Source organism: Mesoplodon bidens (assembly GCF_964165515.1).
Source record: "Mesoplodon bidens genome assembly, contig: HAP1_SCAFFOLD_854, whole genome shotgun sequence".
Taxonomy (NCBI): Eukaryota; Metazoa; Chordata; class Mammalia; order Artiodactyla; family Ziphiidae; genus Mesoplodon; species Mesoplodon bidens.
Window position 1 is genome coordinate 102,249 of NW_027671622.1, and position 19,786 is coordinate 122,034.

General features: G+C 42.4%; 1 pseudogene across 1 annotated transcript in view; it reads right to left on the reverse strand.

Annotated features, from left to right (window-relative positions):
• Positions 1-19,450, reverse strand: part of LOC308610482 (U3 small nucleolar RNA-associated protein 25 homolog) — a 29,492-nt pseudogene extending 10,042 nt beyond the window's left edge. The window contains exons 1-8 of the transcript in view: positions 19,268-19,450; positions 18,111-18,150; positions 17,174-17,406; positions 14,878-15,048; positions 12,426-12,514; positions 10,346-10,756; positions 8,162-8,381; positions 281-483 (exon numbers count right to left, since the gene is read on the reverse strand). The product of the transcript in view is annotated as a U3 small nucleolar RNA-associated protein 25 homolog (transcript). The remainder of the gene's footprint in view (positions 1-280; positions 484-8,161; positions 8,382-10,345; positions 10,757-12,425; positions 12,515-14,877; positions 15,049-17,173; positions 17,407-18,110; positions 18,151-19,267) is intronic.
• Between the last annotated feature and the right edge of the window lie 336 nt (positions 19,451-19,786).

A 19,786-nucleotide genomic window follows, 5' to 3' on the forward strand; every position in this document is an offset into this window, starting at 1 on the left:
ACCAACCAACCAACCACACTAAACTGGTCTATTACTAGAAGCAACTTTTAAGGGGAAGAAATCTTTTCTGGAGATTTGAAAATGTTGACAAGAATTTTAATCTTTCTGGATACTTTACTGACCAACTTGTGGGTAGAAGAGGGGACAACATTTCCCGTTTTCAAATTGGAAAATGTGGAATATTTCCATTTCCAAGCTGAGTTTTAATCTGGACTTTAATAACCATTTCAGACTCAAACCACTGAGCTTCTTGTCTCTAAATGTTAATGACCAGCATTACCAAGACATGCTCCCAGTTCTGCATCAGGTAAATGTCAGCTTGATCAATGATGAGAAGCTCAATACAAGACAAAAAGTCAAAATCTCTCTTCTTCTCTCCTTCTCCACCAATGATGGTCCTCAAGCCCAGGGGGGAGGCAATGAGGATGTCTGACGAATAGAAGGGGGCATAAAGTCAGATGCTTCTCTGCAGTATTGCCACCCCTATACACAAAACAGCCAAGCACACATCAGTTCATAAGTCACCACCAAGCCATTAGCTTCCACCCTCTCCAACTGCAGCCTCCCCTTGTACCTTCCACATCTTCCCCTTTGCATGTAATTGTGCTCAAACTGCTTTAATTATTAAAATCATCATCGTCATCATCATCATCCCTCCTTTGCATCTACGGTCCCTTCTAGCTCCCACCCTCTTCTTTTCCTTCACTGGCAAACCTTCCAAAAAATTATCTCTACTTTAAAATCCCCCACTGACTCCTTAATGTACTGCAATCTGCCTCTGAGTCTCAGGACACCACTGAAATGACTCTTGCCAAGGTCACCAACAGCTCTCAGTTACCAATTCAATGGCACTTTAGTGTTTCTTGTCACGAATGCATAAGCACACCCTCCTTGAAATGTTCTTTTCCTTACTGGTGGTTTCTATCACTTTAACACTTACTTCTATTACTGACCTGGTTCTTATCTATTTTTCCATATTCAAAGAGCTCTTCAACAAATCCCTGGATTCACCCACAAGTTCTCTTTCACTCTACATAAAGCTTTGGATAAATATATTCACTAATTATGGCTTTAACATTATCATCACAAAAATTTATATTTCCTGCCCACATCTCTTTCCTAAGCAACAAGTAGCAGTCTGTAAAGAGCCCAGATCATATGTGAAGGAGATTCACTTGCTAATCTTAAAGCATCTACCAGAGGGGCAGAAGTTGGCTGGGACTCTCTCTGGGGACAGAATGCTGGCAGATGCCATTTTTACAAATTCCCTCTACCTTGATGGCACTGGTGGGTGCCACTTTTTTGCACTCTCACTCTAAGTTGCTAACAGTGGTGGTGGGTGAGTACCCCCTACCCCACGGCCCTGCACTGCCTGTGTGCAGCACTGACAAACATGGACAACGAGCAGCCACGCCTACCCCATCTCATGCCACTCGCGGGACATGACCTGAGGCAACAATCGCATGTAGCCCACACAGGGGACACTCCTTGAGCACCAGGCTCAGGCAGATGGGGGTGGGACTGCATTTCTAGACTCCATGGGAGTGAAACAAACAGAGAGAGTTTATAAGATGACCAAGAACTAGGAAAAAGTTAAAAATACAGTTCATCTCCCACACAGGGCCACTCCTTCAAGACGGGGCAGTAACTGTTTTGCATAATACACAGAAACAAAGACGGAGAGTCAAGCAAAATGAGGAAGCAGAGGAACATGTTCCAAATGAAGGAACAAGATAAAACCCCAGAAAAAATATTTAATGAAACAGATGTAAGTGATTTATCCGATAAAGAATTCAAAGTCATAGTCCTAAAGATGCTCACCAAACTTGGAAGATGAATGAACGAACACAGTGAGAAACTCAAGAAAGAGACAGAATATAAGCAAGTTCTAAACAGAACTCACACAGCTGAAGATTATAATAATTGAACTGAAAAATACACTAGAGGGAATCAACAGCAGACTAGATGGTAGAAAAGAACAGATCAGTGACCTGGCAGACAAGGTAGCAGAAATCACCCCAACAGAACAGCAAAGAGAAAAAATATTTTTAAAATATGAGGACAGTTTAAGGGAACTGTGGGACAACATCAAGTGTACTATCATCGGTGTTAAGGGGTCGCAGAAGAAGAGAGAGAAAGGGGCACTAACACCCACATTATAGGGGTCCCAGAAGGAGGACAGAGAAAGAAAGGGGCAGAAAACTTATCTGAAGAAATAATGGCTAAAAATGTCCCTAACCTGGTGAAGGAAACAGACATTCAGGTCCAGCAAGAACCAAGAGTCCCAAACAAAATGAACCCAAGGAGATTCATACCAAGACACATTATAATTAATACGTTAAAAGTCAAAGGTAAAGAGGGAATCTTAAGCAGCAAGAGAAAAACAACTAATTACAGACAAGGGAATCCCCATAAGAATATCAGCTGATTTTTCATCAGAAACTTTGTGGTCCAGAAGGAGATGGCATGATATGTTCAAATATGCTGAAAGGAAAAAACTTCCAACAAAGAAGGAAGGAAATAATAGAAGTCAGATGAGAAATACTGAATAAATGAAATGGAGACAAAAAAAAAGATCAATGAAACTAAGAGCTGGTTCTGTGAAAAGATAAACAAAATTAACAAACCTTTAGTCAGACTCAATAAGAAAAAAAGAGAAGGGGCCCAAATAAAATCAGAAATGAAAGAGAACCTATAACTGACACTACAGAAATACAAAGTATCATAAGAGACTACTACGAACAATTATACACCAACAAGTCAGATAACCTAGAAGAAATACATAAATTCCGAGAAACACACAATCTTCTAAAACTGAATCATGAAGAAAAAATGTGAATAGATCAATTACTAGTAATGTGATTGAATCAGTAATCAAAAAGCTCCCCAAAAACAAAAGACCAGGACCAGAGAGCTTCATGGTGAATTCTACGAAATACTTAAAGAAGATTTAATACCTATCCTTCTCAAACATATTTCAAAAAACTGAAGAGGCGGAAACACTTCCAAACTCATTTTATGAGGCCAACATAACCCTGATACTGAAACACCACAAAAAAAGAAATGTACAGGCTACTATGCCTGATAAACACAGATGCAAAAATCCTTGACAAATTATTAGCAAACTGAATCCAACAATACATTAAAAGGACCATACACTATAATCAAGTAGAATTTATTCCAGGGATGCAAGGATGGGTTGACAAAGTGGGTATAGAGGGAACGTATCTCAACCTAGCAAAGGCATATACGATAAACCCACAGCTAACATCATATTCAGTGGTGAAAAGCTGAAAGCATTTCCTCTAAAATCAGGAAGAAGACAAGGATGCACACTTCTGCCACTTTTATTCAACATATTATTGGAAATCCTAGCCACAGCAACTAGGCAAGAAAAAGAAATAAAGGATACCCAAATTGGAAAGGAGGAAGTAAAACTGACTATTTGCAGATGACATGATACTTTATGGAGAAAACCCTAAAGACTCCACCAAAAAACTGTCAGAACTAATAAATAAATTTAGTAATGTTGCAGGATACAAAATTAACAAAAATCTGTTGTGTTTATATACATTAATAAGGAACTATTAGAAATTAAGAAAACAATCCATTTACAATAGCATCAAAAAGAATAAACTACCTAGAAAAAATCTAACCAAGAAGGTAAAAAACTTGTACTTGGAAAACTACAAGGTATTGATGAAAGAAATTAAAGATGACAGAAACATGAAAAAATACACCATGCTCATAGATGGGAAGACTTAGTACTGTTAAAATGTCCATACTGGACACCAAGGGGGGAAAGTGGGGGTGGGGGTGGGGGTGTGATGAATTGGGAGATTGGGACTGACATGTATATACTAATATGTATTAAATGGATAACTAATAAGAACCTGCTGTATAAAGAAATAAATAAAATTCAAAAACAAAGTCCATACTACCCAAAGAAATCTACAGATTTAATGCAATCCTTATCAAAATACCCATGACATTTTTCATAAAACTAGAATAATCCTAAAATTTGTACAGAGGATCCTGGGGATTTGTGCAAAGGATCCTGAATAGCCAAACTGATTATGAGAAAGAAGAACAAAGCTGAAGGTATAACACTCCCTGATTTTAAACTACACTACAAGTCTACAGTAATCAAAATTGTACGGTAATAGCACAAAAACAGACACAGATCAACAGAACAGAGAGCCCAGAAATAAATCCATATTTATATGGTCACTTCATCTATGACAAAGGAGACAAGAATATACAATGCAGAAAAGACAGTCTCATCAACAAATGGTGATGGGAAAACTAGACAGCTACATGCAAAAGAATGAAACTGGACCACTAGCTTACACCATCTACAAAAATCAACTCAAAATGGATTAAAGACTTGAACATAAGACCTGAAAACCACAGAACTCCCAGAAGAAAACATAGGCAGTAACTTCCCTGACAACAGTCTCAGCAATATTTTTTTGGATCTGACTCCACAGGCAAGGGCAATGAAACCAAAAATAAACAAATGGGACTACATCAAACTAAAAAGCTTGTGCACAGCGATGGAAACCATCAATGAAACAAAAAGGCAATCTACTGAATGGGAGAGGATATTTGCAAATCTAGTAAGGGGTTAAGATCCAAAATATATAAAGAACTCATGTAACTCATTATCAAAAAACCCCAAACAGGGCTTCCCTGGTGGCACAGTGGTTGAGAGTCCGCCTGCCGATGCAGGGGATATGGGTTCGTGCCCTGGTCCGGAAAGATCCCACGTGCCGCGGAGCGGCTAGGCCCATGAGCCATGGCCGCTGAGCCTGCGTGTCCGGAGCCTGCGCTCCGCAATGGGAGAGGCCAAAACAGTGAGAGGCCCGCGTACTGCAAAAAAAAAAAGAAAAACCGCAAAAAAAAACCCCCAAACAATCCAATTAAAAAATAGCAGAGGGGGCTTCCCTGGTGGCGCAGTGGTTGAGAATCCACCTGCCGATGCAGGAGACACGGGGTCGTGCCCCGGTCCGGGGGGATCCCACATGCCGTGGAGTGGCTGGGCACATGAGCCATGGCCGCTGAGCCTGCGCGTCCAGAGCCCGTGCTCTGCAACGGGAGAGGCCACAACAGTGAGAGGCCCGCGTACAGCAAAAAAAAAAAAAAAAAAGCAGAGGACCTGAATAGACATTTTTCCAAAGAAGTCGTACTGATAGCCAACAGTCAAATGTAGAGATGCTCAACATCAGTCATCAGGAAAATGCAAATCAAAATCACAATGAGAAATCAAAACTACAATGAGGTACCATCTCACACTGGTCAGAATGGCCATCATTAAAATGTCTACAAATAACAAATGCTGGAGAGGGTGTGGAGAGAAGGGAACCCTCCTACACTGTTGGTGGGAATGTAAGTTGGTGCAGTCACTATGGAAAACAGTATGGAGTTTCCTTGGAAAACTAAAAATATAATTACCATATGATCCAGCAATCCCACTCCTGGGCATATATCTGGACAAAACTATAATTCAAAAAGATACATGCACCCCTATGTTCACAGAAGCACTATTCACAATAGCCAAGACATGGAAACAACCTAAATGTCCATTGACAGATGAATGGATAAAGATGTGATACATATATACAATGGAATACTACTCAGTCATAAACATGAACAAAATAATGCCATTTGGCAGCAACATGGATGCAACTACAGATTATCATACTAAGAGGAGTCTGTCAAAGAGAAAGACAAATACCATATGATATCACGTATATATGAAATCTAAAATATGGCACAAATGAACCTATCTACAAAACAGAAACAGACTCACAGACCTGTGGTTGCCAAGGTCAGGGGTGGGGAAAGGGATGGACTGAGAGTCTGGGGTTAGTTGATGCAAACTATTACCTTTAGAATGGGTAAACAACAAGGTCCTACTGTATAGCACAGGGAACTATATCCAATCTCCTGGGATATGCCGTAATGCAAAAGAATATAAAAAAGGATGTATATATGTGTATAACTGAGTCACTGCCATACAGCAGAAATGAGCACAACATTGTAAATCAACTATACCTACTCCAATTAAAAAAAAAAAGAAGAATGTATCAGGTGGCTAGTAAGTGCTGTGATCAAAATGAAATAATATAAAATGATAGGCTGTGATTTTGGAGTTATAAATTCTTACAGCCACCATGTATTATAAGTTGCTATTAACCAAAGCACAGAGAGAAAAAAAACCACAATGAGATATCACCTCAAACCTGTCAGAATAGGTCTTATCCAAAAGACAAGAAATAACAAATGCTGGCAAAGATGTGGAGAAAAGGGAACCCGTGTGCATTGTTAGTGGAAATGTAAATTGGTGCGGCCACTATGGAAAACAGTATGGATGTTCTTCAAAAATTAAAAATAGAATCACCATACAATTGAGCAATTCAACTTCTGGGTGTTTATCCAAAGAAAAAACCCACTAATTCAAAAAGATATATGCACTCCTACGTTCAATGCAACATTTATAATAGCCAAAATATGGAATATGGAAGCAGCCTAAGTGTCCACAGATGACAAATGGATAAAGATGTGGTGGACACACACACACACACACACACACACACACACACACACACACTCACACACACACACACACACACACACTCACACACACACACACACACACACACACACACACACACACACACACACACGAATATTACTCAGCCATAAATGAATGAAATCTTGCCATCTGCGACAACAAGGATAGACCTTGAGGGTATCACAGTAAGTGAAATAAGTCAGACAAAGACAAATATCCACAGCATGTGACTTCACTTATATGTGGAATCTAAAAAACAAAAAACCAGACGGATAGATACAGAGAACAGACTGGTGGTTGCCAGCAGGGAGGGCGGGGTTGGAGGGTGGGCAAAATGGATGGGGGAGATCAGGAGGTATAAAACTTCCAGTTATAAAGTGAACAGGTCACAGGGATCCAATGTATGCCATGGGGAATATAGTCAATAATATTGCATTAACTTTGTATGGTGACAAACGGTAACTTTACTTATTGTTGTGATAAGTTTGTAAGGTATATAGACATTGAATCACTATGTTGTACACCTGAAACTAATATGTCAATTATATATCAATTAAACAAAAGACTGATTTATCAGCTCCTTGTTGGCCGCCTGCATGTTTAAAACTAACCACAAGCTCTAATCCCCTTGCACTGCACACTCTGGCCATGCTAAAGCCTCTGAATCCTAAGTCATGCCGGTTTATTCACCCTGATGCCTCCACACTTGCCATTTCCTGTCTGAAACTTTTTCTTCCACTCTCATCGCTCCACTTTGTACCTGGCTAAATCTGACTCAGGTTTCAACTTAGTATGGATGGTACCTCCAACAGAAGGCCTTCCCTAACAGTCCTGAGCCCATTTTGAGTAAGGATATTTGCTTTAAATACTTTTAACTAGAACACCCACTATCCTCTAACAGTAAGACATCTCATCCCATACTGTCTGATTTGTCTTAAGGCTGGACTTGCTTAACAGTAACTTTTAATTCCATATCTCCAGCTTAACAGTGCCTGGCACATAGTAGATGCTTAATAAGTGGTAAATGGGCATACGTGACTAATAAATATTTTCCAGGAACTTTTTCAATGAACAAGCAACCAAGTACATGGGAGCTGAATGACAAACAAGCAAAAATGTGCAAAGCTGGGTGGGAGTCAGTAAGTCCAGAGTGGAGATAATTCAGGTGTGGGCACTCCACATGGCAGGCAGGAGGGAAGTCCATTACGTACAGATGCTCTAGTTTATTCATCTTCCCCAGACTGACCCACCCAGCCCCATCAGCTCCAACTCCCCCAAGAAGCCCTGTAGCATTGACTGTGAGCTACCAGCTATAGGCATGCTGAGACATTTGTTATAAACATGCAGGTGCCTTTCATACATGCCTTCACAGACACTCCATCCCATTAGCCAAGTATGTACCCCATTAGCCAAGGCAAGACTCTCCCCTGGCAGACGAGTGGTCTCAAATGCGTCCTGGTTCTGCTAGGAGGCTGAGACAGTGACCCTCTGAAAGAATGCCTAATTCCAGGCTTCTAGCTTCCAGCTATGTGCACCTCACACCTCAGGTCCCTCAGGGTCTCAGTTTTGACAAGGAGGAATTACCAGTCCTGAAGTGGTCATCGATGTTGCCGACAAATACAGCTTCATAATCCTCAGGCCTCTTCAGGTTGGGTGGTCTCTCCTTGGGATCTGAGCCATACTCTCCATTAAACCTCTTTTTGTTGCTTACAATTATTTTCTTCTTGCTGTCGCCCTCAAGAAGACTGATGAAGAGCTGTACCACCCGCAAAGCAGCTTCCTGGAATGGCACCACTATCGGCACCTGTGGAGGGAGTGATGGGCAGCCTTGGAGGGGCAAGGGGAAGGAAGGACAGCTCGAGGTGAGCCTGCTGGGGACCTAAGGAGCCCTCCGTTCCACAGCCCCTGGCCAAGGACCACATCCGTGTCACCCCCTTTACATAGGACCTGGCTCAGTACTGAAGGCTGAGCATCTTTCCGACCCACAGCACCATGTCCTATGGACTTCAATCTCATGGCTCCTTGGGGTGGGGGGGGTTAATTCTTAAGCAGAATGTAGAATTTTTTTTTTTTTTTGCGGTACGCGGGCCTCTCACTGTTGTGGCCTCTCCCGCTGCGGAGCACAGGCTCCGGACGCGCAGGCTCAGCGGCCATGGCTCACGGGCCCAGCCGCTCCGCGGCATGTGGGATCTTCCTGGACCGGGGCACGAACCCGTGTCCCCTGCATCGGCAGGCGGACTCTCAACCACTGCGCCACCAGGGAAGCCCAGAAATACTCTTTGAGGTAAGTCAATGCCGTTAACAGAGGTGTCCATTAGCAAAAACCCAAGGGCATAAACACACAAAGCTCTTTGAGGACAAGAAATGTTACTCATTTCTGTCTCCCACAGAACTTAGTTCAGTATTTTGATCCGTAAGACCCAAGGAATATGCTGAACAAATGAATTAGATGTATTAAGTAGAGAATAAAGTTAGTAAGGAAAGGACTAAAGCATCATTACTTTTCTAGTACATTTCCTAGTACATTTTTCAGAAATGATGATAAAGGATTTCTGAAATAAGATGATATTTCAATGGGAAATACAGGATTCAGTTTTCCAAACATTTCCAAAAGTGCTCAATTTTAACTGTTGAGGAAAAAAACAGAAGATGCTTAACAAATGATTACCTTCTAACTACCCTTGTGTAAACAATACAGTCAATGGATATAACCCCAGTCAGATCAGGCAGTTCACCAAATTCTGAATGTGATTCATGGGTAATCTACCTCATATTCTATTTTGCAATTCTAAATGGAAACAGATAATCTTATTATCCTGATGTTCAAGATTCTGAGATAGTTTCTCAGAAAGGCAACCAGCACAGCCAGAGGGGTGTAGTGATTCAGTTTGGTACAGTGCAGGGATGATGGATCAGTTTTGAAGAGGGCCAAGTTACTGTCCCGGCTGTCACACTAAGTAAGTGTCTAGGCTTTGGTTTCCCCAACTATCAAACAAGAGGGTTGGACTAAGAAATCTCTAAGAGCCATATCAGTATCAAAATCCTAAAATCCTATTAAGCCCAATGAGAAGAATCTAAGAAGATGAGGCTTCTTCAATATAGACACAGAGGCTAAGGGGTAAGGGGGTATGGGTGGCACAGTATCTAGCTCCAGCACATCATGAAAAATGTAGACAGAATTCAACGACGTAAGCTCCCAGTCCACTGGAGCTTAGGCTTATGAGCCACATAAATGTAATCATCACTTTAAGCAGTAATAAGGATACAATGCCAAAACAGGGATTTTGTTTTCCAAGGTTTACATATTTATGTGGCTTAGTGAAGAGAATCCTTGGTTCTAGTCCTGTCTCTGCTACTTTTTCTCTGGTTCTCTTTAGCAAGGTCCTCTAAGAATCTGGGTCTCTGTCCACAGGTGTAATATGTAGGGATTGAATAAAAGGCTCCTTAAGGTCCCATCCAGCTCTGACAATCACAAAGAAGACATTTATAGTGGAGTGTTACTTATGTAGGATCAGGGTTTATCTTTAAGGAGAGAATTATCATGGAGGTACCTCCTACTCCACTTTCCAGTTACATCTGCTGTTAGAGACGGTCCACTGAGCTGTCTGCAGCACTGCTGTGACATTACCTGGCCCATCTAATATGCTCATTCTTGGACTCATTCATGATTCCAATCATTAAACCGTCTGAGAACCTGCTAAGTGCCAGGACCCATATGTTAGAGCCTTACAGCCTCCTTGAGGGCAAAGTTCTGCTGCTGCCACTCACCTTGGGCCTCGTTAGCCCTTGGTCCCTGAAGTCATCATCATCACCCAACCCAAGTTTCTGGCTTCGGCATCTGCTGTTGTTGGCAAGCACCTGGGCATTGGCTTTGAGAACGTGATTTATCACATGCAGGCAGTACACGTGGCGGATCTCTTCCCCTTTCTTCAGGGCAGTCCTTTCTGGGTAGAACAGGTCCCGGTAAGAATTCATAATTAAGAAGAGCTCTTTCTGGAGGGGTGTGAAGGGGCTACTTGAATTTGGGGGACCAGAGAGGAACTGGCTGTTGGTCTTGATCCAGGTGGATTCCAGAGGCTTCTGGAGATGAAGTGACTTTAAGTCAATGTCCTTTGGGGGTTTAAAGGTTTCCAACTGTTGAAACCTGGATGAAAAGGCAAGCTGGCCCAGGATGGGCCACTGTGGGAGAAATGATCAAGAACTAAGTTAGAAATGAATTATACTACCTTACATTCATATAGTGCTTTATAATTTACCAAGGCCTTTCACAGATCCTTTTACAGATCCTCTCACTTTATCCTCACAACAACCTTACAAGCTAAACACTATAATGCTCTTCTTGCAGTTTAGGAAATGCTGAGGTTCAGAGGTTATAGGATTCAGACAAACAGGAGAACAGAACTAAGGGTTAGACCCCAAGGTTTCTGACTTTAGAAACCTTGTGAGCTCTTCACTAGATCAGTGGGTCACAAACTGTCCTGTGGACCACACTGTAGGAAGTCAAAATTTACTATAGACAAAAGAAAAGGGGGCCCAACGGTCAAATAACTTCGGTAACCACCACAAAACCTAATCCCCCTCAGGGAGAGTCACATGCAGATCGGACACTAAAGGTTCTGCTGAGTCCTGTAACAAGGACTCCGTTCCACTTCGTTTGACCCAGAGTTTTCCAAATTTACTTGGACGTGGAACAAGGTTTTTGTTGTTGTTTTGGATATTTTTTTGGGGGGGAGACATATATTAGAATTGAAAAGAATAGTATTTTGTGGAATACCAGTTTGGGAATTTTTGCACTGTAACAAAACTGCTGATCTTAGCAATAAAGAAAGGATGACCTCTGCAATAAAAAAGAATTAACTATTGATATATGCCAACAACTGGGATGAATCTCCAAGGAATTATGCTGCGTGAAAAAAGCCAACCTGTATGATTTTATTTATATAACGCTTTTGAAATAACAAAATTATAGAAATGGAGAACAGATTAGCAGTTACCAAGGGTTAGGAATGGGGGAAGGGAGGTGGGTGTGGTTATAAAATGGCACCAGGGAAGAGGAGGGATCTTGATGGTGCTGGAAATGCTCTGTATGTTGACTGTGGTGGTGGCCAGGGCAACCTACACGTGATAAAACAGTATAGAACTAAATAACACAAAGGAGCAGGAGCAAAAGTGAGGAAATCTGAATAAGACAGGTAGGTTGTATCAGTGGAAATTTCCTACTTGTGATATTGTACTACAGTTTTGTAAGATGCTACCATTGGGGGAAACCGGGCAAAGGGCACATGGGATACCCTTGTATTATTTCTTACAACTGCATCTATAATTATTACCTCAATAAAAATTTCAATGAAACAAGGATGACCAATTCTTATGAATAGCATCAGTGGTGAAAAAAAAATCACCGAAAAAAGAAGCAAAAACTGCTCCATACTGAATAATTTAGGTGTGAACTTATCTCAGATATTTCAAACAAATGAACAGCAGTAGCTACTGTCTGACTGAACACTTTGTACATGTCTTCCAGTAAACTAAATTACTTTATTTTGATGCAGGCATTACTGTCCCCCTCTAACAGATGAGAACAGTGAAGATTAAAAAGGTAGATTAACTTGCCTTAGGTCATGAGATAGCCCCTTGCAGACGTTGGTCTAAACCCTGGTGTACCTGTCTCCAAAGCATTCTTATCTTATTGGTCCCCACCTTCCAGCTTCCCAGTGCCTTTTCTAGCTATGCCTGTGCCTTACTGGGCTCTTCCAGTCTTCCTCTATCTTGCTCCCTATCAAGCCATCTGCCACGGGTGTGTATCATACATTCAGGGAGACCACTAAAACCCAAGACCACTGCTTACTTTTAGCTGGTGGGTAGTTTTGGGATTTGTGGCAACAGCCTGGATTTCTTTTTCTTTCAGTTCTTTGTTTACATGTTGTGCAAATGGATCTAATTCAGAAATAAAGAATATTAGAACACTTAGGGCAAATGACAGGGATTTTCCAGTCTTCCCCTATGAATGACATCCTGTTTTCATGATGTTAACTCATCTTTTTCCCCATCAACTTTCCCCATCATTTATCCCAGTCCAGAGCTTAAAAGTTTCTGACAGGTTCATCTCCCTAAAGCATTTCTTTAATCACATTATTCCCCACCTCAAAAACCTTTGAAGAAACTTCTTGGACTGAAATTCAACATACACCTCTAACCTACCTCTCTAATGTAATTTTTGAATTACATGGCTCTCAAATTCTTCTGCCACTGTGGCTTTCCTTCCTTTAACTGAAAATTCTATCCTCTTGTTCACCGCATTTCTATATATCCAAATAGTATCTGTTGAATGTTACCCCCTGACTCACAATAAATAACTATTTCCCAAGAGCCTACTGTGTCAGGCACAGTTCTGGCTCCAAAGAAGCCATCTCTGGTCCCCTATAGACAGTCATCACTTTCTCTCAAGCGCCCCACCCTGCCCTCAGTTATCCACACCAACACATATATGTGCATGTACTACCTCACCTAACTAGACTGCAAGATCCCTGAGGGCAGGTACCACGTCTGATTTAACCTGCACTGGAAGACAAATGTAAATGCTCAACACTCAACTGAGGTGAACAAATGATCAAAATGGCAGGGTCAGTGCTCTGCACTGGCCACCCAACCTTCTCTTCCAGCCCCACTCATGTAAGAAGCAAAGTTAAATGACCCATTCAGGGACCCAGGTAGTAAAACTTCAAATGCAGTGCACCTTATATTAAGACCTAAGATAAAGGTGAACAATAGGAAATAAGAATTCTAGGTGATAATATATCAGTACAGACCAAACAACCAGAGAAACTTTAGGATAGTCAAGCCTCCTAATGTTTCCTCCAGGGTTTTTTTTAACTTCTTTTGAGTTCAGAACGTGGTTTTTGCCCAAATTCTACCTGCTACTTCTTCCTCTTGTCTAGAATAGCTAACAGAACCAAATGAGGATTAAAATTTCAACTTCAGTGGCACCGCTGGTTGAAGAATGGCACTGGGACCAAAAAAGGCAGTCAGGACCCAGAATGAGACCAACCTGACGTGCCCACCCAGGCACAGGCTAAGACACAGGACCTGAGAGACAGCAGAGCCCTGCCTCAGCCTACCACAGGCTTGTCTAAGTAACAGTCATGGGGACAGAGGCATGGCCCAGTGTTCTGTATCTTGACTTTGGCGATGACAATATAAATATACACATTTGTCAAAACTTATCGAATTATATACTTAAAATGGGTACACCTTGTTGAATGTAATTCATACCTCAATAAAGTTGATTTTAAAGTTAAATTAAACAGTCGCCTATGGGGACTTCCCCAGTGGCACAGTGGTTAAGAATCCGCCTGCCGGGCTTCCCTGGTGGTGCAGTGGTTGAGAGTCCGCCTGCCGATGCAGGGGACACGGGTTCGTGCCCCGGTCCGGGGAAGATCCCACATGCCGCAGAGCGGCTGGGCCTGTGAGCCATGGCCACTGAGCCTGCGTGTCCAGAGCCTGTGCTCCACAACGGAAGAGGCCACAACAGTGGGAGGCCCGCGTACCGCAAAAAAAAAAAAAAAAAAAAAGAATCCGCCTGCCAATGCCGTGGAGCAACTAAGCCCATGCACCACAACTACAGAGCCTGAGCTCTAGAGCCAGTGAGCCACAACTACTGAGCCCATGTGTCACAACTGCTGAGCCTGCGTGTCACAACTGCTGAAGCCCGCGTGCCTAGAGCCTGCGCTCCACAACAAGAGAAGCCACCACCGTGAGAAGCCCACACACTGCCACAAAGACCCAATGCAGCCAAAAATAAAGAGAGAGACTGGGGAGACAGGGTGGAGCTTTCTGGCTTCTGAGGTGCTTCCTAGTAATAAGGACCAATCAGATTAGCCACTGCCAGGTCTCACAAATCTGTAAAATTACCGCTCCAGTAAGGAAGAGCAAGTGAAGGATAGACAGAAAAATGCAAAGTACTTTTCTCCTCTTTCTCTCCCTTCCCTGCTTGGGGAAAAAAATCAGAAGTCTTCCCCTGACCCCAGCTGTGGATCGTGAGCTTTGAGGAACTGGCCTTCCCTGCTATCATTGTTCAACTGTTTGTCCTCATGAACAGCCGCGCCCACTCGCAACACTGCCTAACCCTGAAAAACACAAAAGATCTCGGAGAAGCATTTCTTTCCAGCTCTACATCTAGCTGCTAAACTATCTGTTTCTATTACTGCTCATTCCAATAACAAGAGATTTAACAGGTATTAGACCACAACCACCCATACTAAGCACCAGCTGAATTCAAACAACATGAGCTGTGCTCTGACCTTGTGATGCTTTCAGAGAACAGTTGCCTCCTCTTTCCTCTTCGAGAAACTTGGTTTCTAGGCTAAAGAGTGACTCATGTTTTGCATCTGTAAACTCCTCTGGGGATTCCTCTGCTGTGCCAGGTGGCCCGTGCCCATCTTTTCCCTTAGGGTCAGCAGGTAAGGCCGCATCTGCAGTTTTGATAAAACATTTTGTGAAATTATTTACTACTCATAAATATAATTACACTTCTGTTGACAAATGAAATCTAATTCCTTAGGCTATCATTTACTTTTAAGCAAATTCAGGTAGAAGACATAAGTTTCAAAACTGAGCTTGACTGCTGACCTAGTACATGTAAAGATGTTCAAATCAGCGTTGATATAACAAATAACTAGAAAAAATGATTTCGTCATTTCTATCGAAGGGGTACTAATTAAATTACCACATATTATTTACAATGGAATACTATGTGATTAAGCTAATGTGAACCCACAGTTACACACGTTATATCATTAAAGAAAAAAGTAACTTACAGAAATGTATGAGGCCATTATGCACATACACACAAATATATATTCACTCATATATCCATAAAAAAGTAGCCTGGAAGGTTCTATAAAATGTTAAAGGTGTTCATCCCAGGGTGGAGGAGATATACGTTAACTATATTACCCTCTTAAATTTTTACAGTAAATATATATTACTTTTATAATTTAAAAAACCAAACTTTTCATTTTTAAAAACCTAAAACATGAAAGAAAAATGGAAAACCAACAAAATTTTAAAAGTCCCTAAGTCTGAGGCAACGATTTTTTTTATCCGAGTACAAGTGATGAATGAAAATACTAAGAATGGTGTGTGACACCTTAAAGTAGAGACAAAAATACAGTAAGGCAAATAGGCATTAAGATAACAGAATATAAAAAGTTACCCAGATATATTCAGACAATGGACTACTATTCCAGTAATAAAAAGAAATGAATTACTAATATGAACTACACGGATGAGTCACAACAACATGAGGAGCCAAAGAAGCCACATGCAAAAGGGTACTTATTGTGTGCTTCCATTCAAATGAATTTCTAGAATAGAAAACACTAATACATAGTGAAAGAAAGCATGTCAGTGGTTGCCTGATGCCAGGCCTGGGAAACTGACTGTAAAAGGACAAGAAGGAACTTTTTGCAGGTATTGGAAGTGTTCTGTATCTTGACTTTGGCGATGACAATATAGACAGACACATCTGTCAAAACTCATCAAATTACATACTTAAAATGGGTACACCTTGTTGAATGTAATTCATACTTCAATAAAGTTGATTTTAAAGTTAAATTAAAAAGTCACCTATGGGGACTTCCCTGGTGGCACAGTGGTTAAGAATTCGCCTGCTAATGCAGGGGACGTGGTTTCAAGCCCTAGTCTGGGAAGATCCCACATGCCGCAGAGCAACTAAGCTCGTGCGCCACAACAAGAGAAGCCACCACAGTGAGAAGCCGGCGCACCGCAACAAAGACACAATGCAGCCAAAAATAAATGAATTAATAATAATTTTTTAAAAAATAGTCACCTAGGGGCTTCCCTGGTGGCGCAGTGGTTGAGAGTCCGCCTGCCGATGCAGGGGACACGGGTTCGTGCCCCGGTCCGGGAAGATCCCACATGCCGCGGAGCGGCTGGGCCTGTGAGCCATGGCCGCTGAGCCTGCGCGTCCGGAGCCTGTGCTCCGCAACGGGAGAGGCCGCAGAGGTGAGAGGCCCGCATACCGCAAAAAAAAAAAAAAAAAAAAAAAGTCACCTAGATGTTCGAGTGAGACAGAGTTCCTTTAAGCTTTCAATCCCAGCTCTTCTCTGAAGCCTCCCCTCATGTACCCTGGCAGCATGTGACCACTTTGCACGTCTTTAACACCTTATATTTATCGGTTCCATTCAGATTTGATGCTTGAAAAGTTTTGTATATTTTATGTCTATCTTCCACTAAACTTGGTTCCTCTAAGGCAGGAACAATCATCTCTTTCATAAATTGAGACCATTACAAAAACATAATTATGTTCCCTTTCCTCTCAATCAGGGGAATTTGAAGTAGGATTGATGAAATCCTGGAAATCATAAGCAAAAACGTCATTTCTGCATTTTTATGGCCAGAGGGTCCTGTGTTTTCATCAGATTCTTGAAGATATCACAGAGCCCAACAATGTTAAGAATCTCTGCTTTGAATCCATGTGCTTTCACCCAGCTCTATGGTACAAGGCACCCTGCCCCTGGGGCAATCTGTCTGTGGTCCCTGCAAAGATGATAAACCCACATCAAAGACACTTACTCTTCCGCATGTCAGTAGACTCTACTGCCGTCTCTTCCTCCACAACGATGTCACTATCGCCGTCTTCAAGATTCATTTCTGTCTCATCTATAACACTGTCTTCTTCCTCTTCTTCCTCCTCATCTTCCTTGGAAACATCCTTTAACGTGGCAAGTAGTCTGTTGTAACCAGAAACTTGTTCTGGTTCACTCTATGCTTCACTTTCAGAACTTGGAAGTATCTAAACCCTCTGACTAAAAGGAAAATGGGGATTTTAAAAACAAAAATTATATTGTTCTTGTTGCTACCCCACGACTATCATCAGGCCCACAGTGGAACCAAGTTCAGACTTTTCTAAATAAAAACCAGCTTTTCTGCAAATATGCAATCCTATCTATTCAACCAAACCTAGCACCAAATTTGTTTAAAACAGCTAATCTAGCTATGATTCTAGAAGCTCTTCCTCTTCTTTGAACTGCTAATGTTCTACGTGGGAAGACAGCAAACTAAACACATGGAGCTTTAGGTTATAAGGCGATCTAACCTATGTGTCAGCCACTTGGCACCTTTAAAGGAGCAACAGGAAAACTTACAACAAAAAAGTGTACTTTATTTCTGAGTCCGTGGTAATGAAATAAGACCTTTGATGATTTTGCACTCTATTTTATGTTAAGCAAACATAACATTCCCTCTTAGGATTCACCAAGAGCCCTCTGGTAAGCCTCCTTAACAGGTTCTAACAGGCTACTCTCTCAGGACAGTTTCCTACTCTATACTATATTAGTTATCACAATGGCATCTTAACAGACATCTGCACTTAAAACTAAGCAATATTACTAAAATATAGCTTACATCTAAAATCAGAAAGAGTGGAAATGTAGCCAAACATTATTACCATATATAATCTTAAAAGTAACCGTCCAGAATCTACTATCATAAAGAAGGTATAAAGCATTACCAGTTGACAAGTCTGTGGTTTTGCTTCCTTTCTGGAAACCCTGAGAAGAAACAGGCAATGTTAAACTTTAACTGCTAGTATGTAGCAATTAGGAAAAGCCTAATGATACAACTTTAAATGAACACGGCAGACTATACCGTTATAAATACATTATATCTATTGTCAAGTTAAAAACTCCATATGCATTTGGACAGGTTTTGTAAGGATATGCCAAATAGATAATAATAGACGAATGAAAAGGTCTAACAAGACCACATGACAAATACTACAGTCACACAGTAACAGGCTCTCATCCAAAAGATGGGAAATTTTGGCAAATACAAGCCCTCGGGGTTCACCTTTTCTAGCAAATTTCTTAAGTAGATTATTCCTCTAACTGTTGATAAAGCAGCCCAAAGGGGTGGGATGAGCACTAAGATCATAACTGAGAGTCTGGACACTTATAGAGGAACCCACAACTACCCAAACATTAGTTTCCTCATGGTCACTGAATACATAGGTGATGTCGAGGGTCCCAAGCAATTCTATTTTTTTTAACTTATTTAATTAATTTATTTTTGCCTGCTATGGCTCTTCGTTGCTGCGCCCGGGCTTTCTCTAGTTGCGGCGAGCGGTGGCTTCTCTTGTTGCAAAGCAGGGGCTCTAGGCTCGCGGGCATCAGTAGTTGCACCACCCTGGCTCAGCTGCTGTGGCTCGCGGGCTCTGGAGTGCAGGCTCAATAGTTGTGGCGCATGGGCTTACTTGCACCGCGGCATGTGGGATCTTCCTGGACCAGGGCTCGAACCCCTGTCCCCTCCGTTGCCAGGCGGATTCTTAACCACTGCGCCACCAGGGAAGCCCCCCAAGCAATTCTTTAAAAGCATATAAAACGAAAACAAGCTTATAAAATCTCCGCCCAGTCGCCACACGGGAGGCGTGCCGTCTAGCATAAAACTACAGGCTCAACAAAGGGTAGGAAGTCCGGTGAAGAACCCCATCTCAGGCGGGAAGCCGTCAGGATCCCCGGGCGAGCTAGGCCGGCGCCGGGGCAGCGTGGGACGCGGCGGGAGCTGCCCTGTCACTACCCCCGGGGCACCGGTGGACCAAACGCGGGGACACGCGGGCTCCCACCGGGAAAGGACGCCGGCAGCGCCGGTCCCAGCCTTGCCTCTCCATACGTGTCATAGAAGGGATGCTCCTCGCCGAAATCCCTTAGATGCTTCTTCTGCTTTTTAGTTAGGGAGCTGAGCAGCTGGCTCTGGCTCCGGCTCCGGCTCCCGCGTTTGCCCATGGGGAAGACGGCAATTCAGCCAACCTCCAAGAATCGCGTTTTGCACCCGGAAGTAGTCTCGTCAACCCACTCACGCGGGCTTGCCAACGGCGCTTTACGGCGGAAGCAGGGTGCCATAAAGCAGACCCGCTTTACGTCGCGCTTGTACGACAGGCGTTAGAACTTCCTGTTTCCCATTCCGCCCCCTAGCGAGGCTCTTTGGAAGCACGTGCACGCATGCGCAGCTTTTCTCTGAGCCCCGTAAGGAAGGCAGGCAGGCAGGCAGGCAGGGAGGCTTCGGGCTTCCCCAGGTGGGTAAATGGGTGGGTGTACTTTGTGCGTCTGTTTTGGCTGTGAGAATCAGCCTGCATAAACGTGTAGTGACTGAGATGGTTGAATGCAGTGCCTTTATATTATGCCATAATAC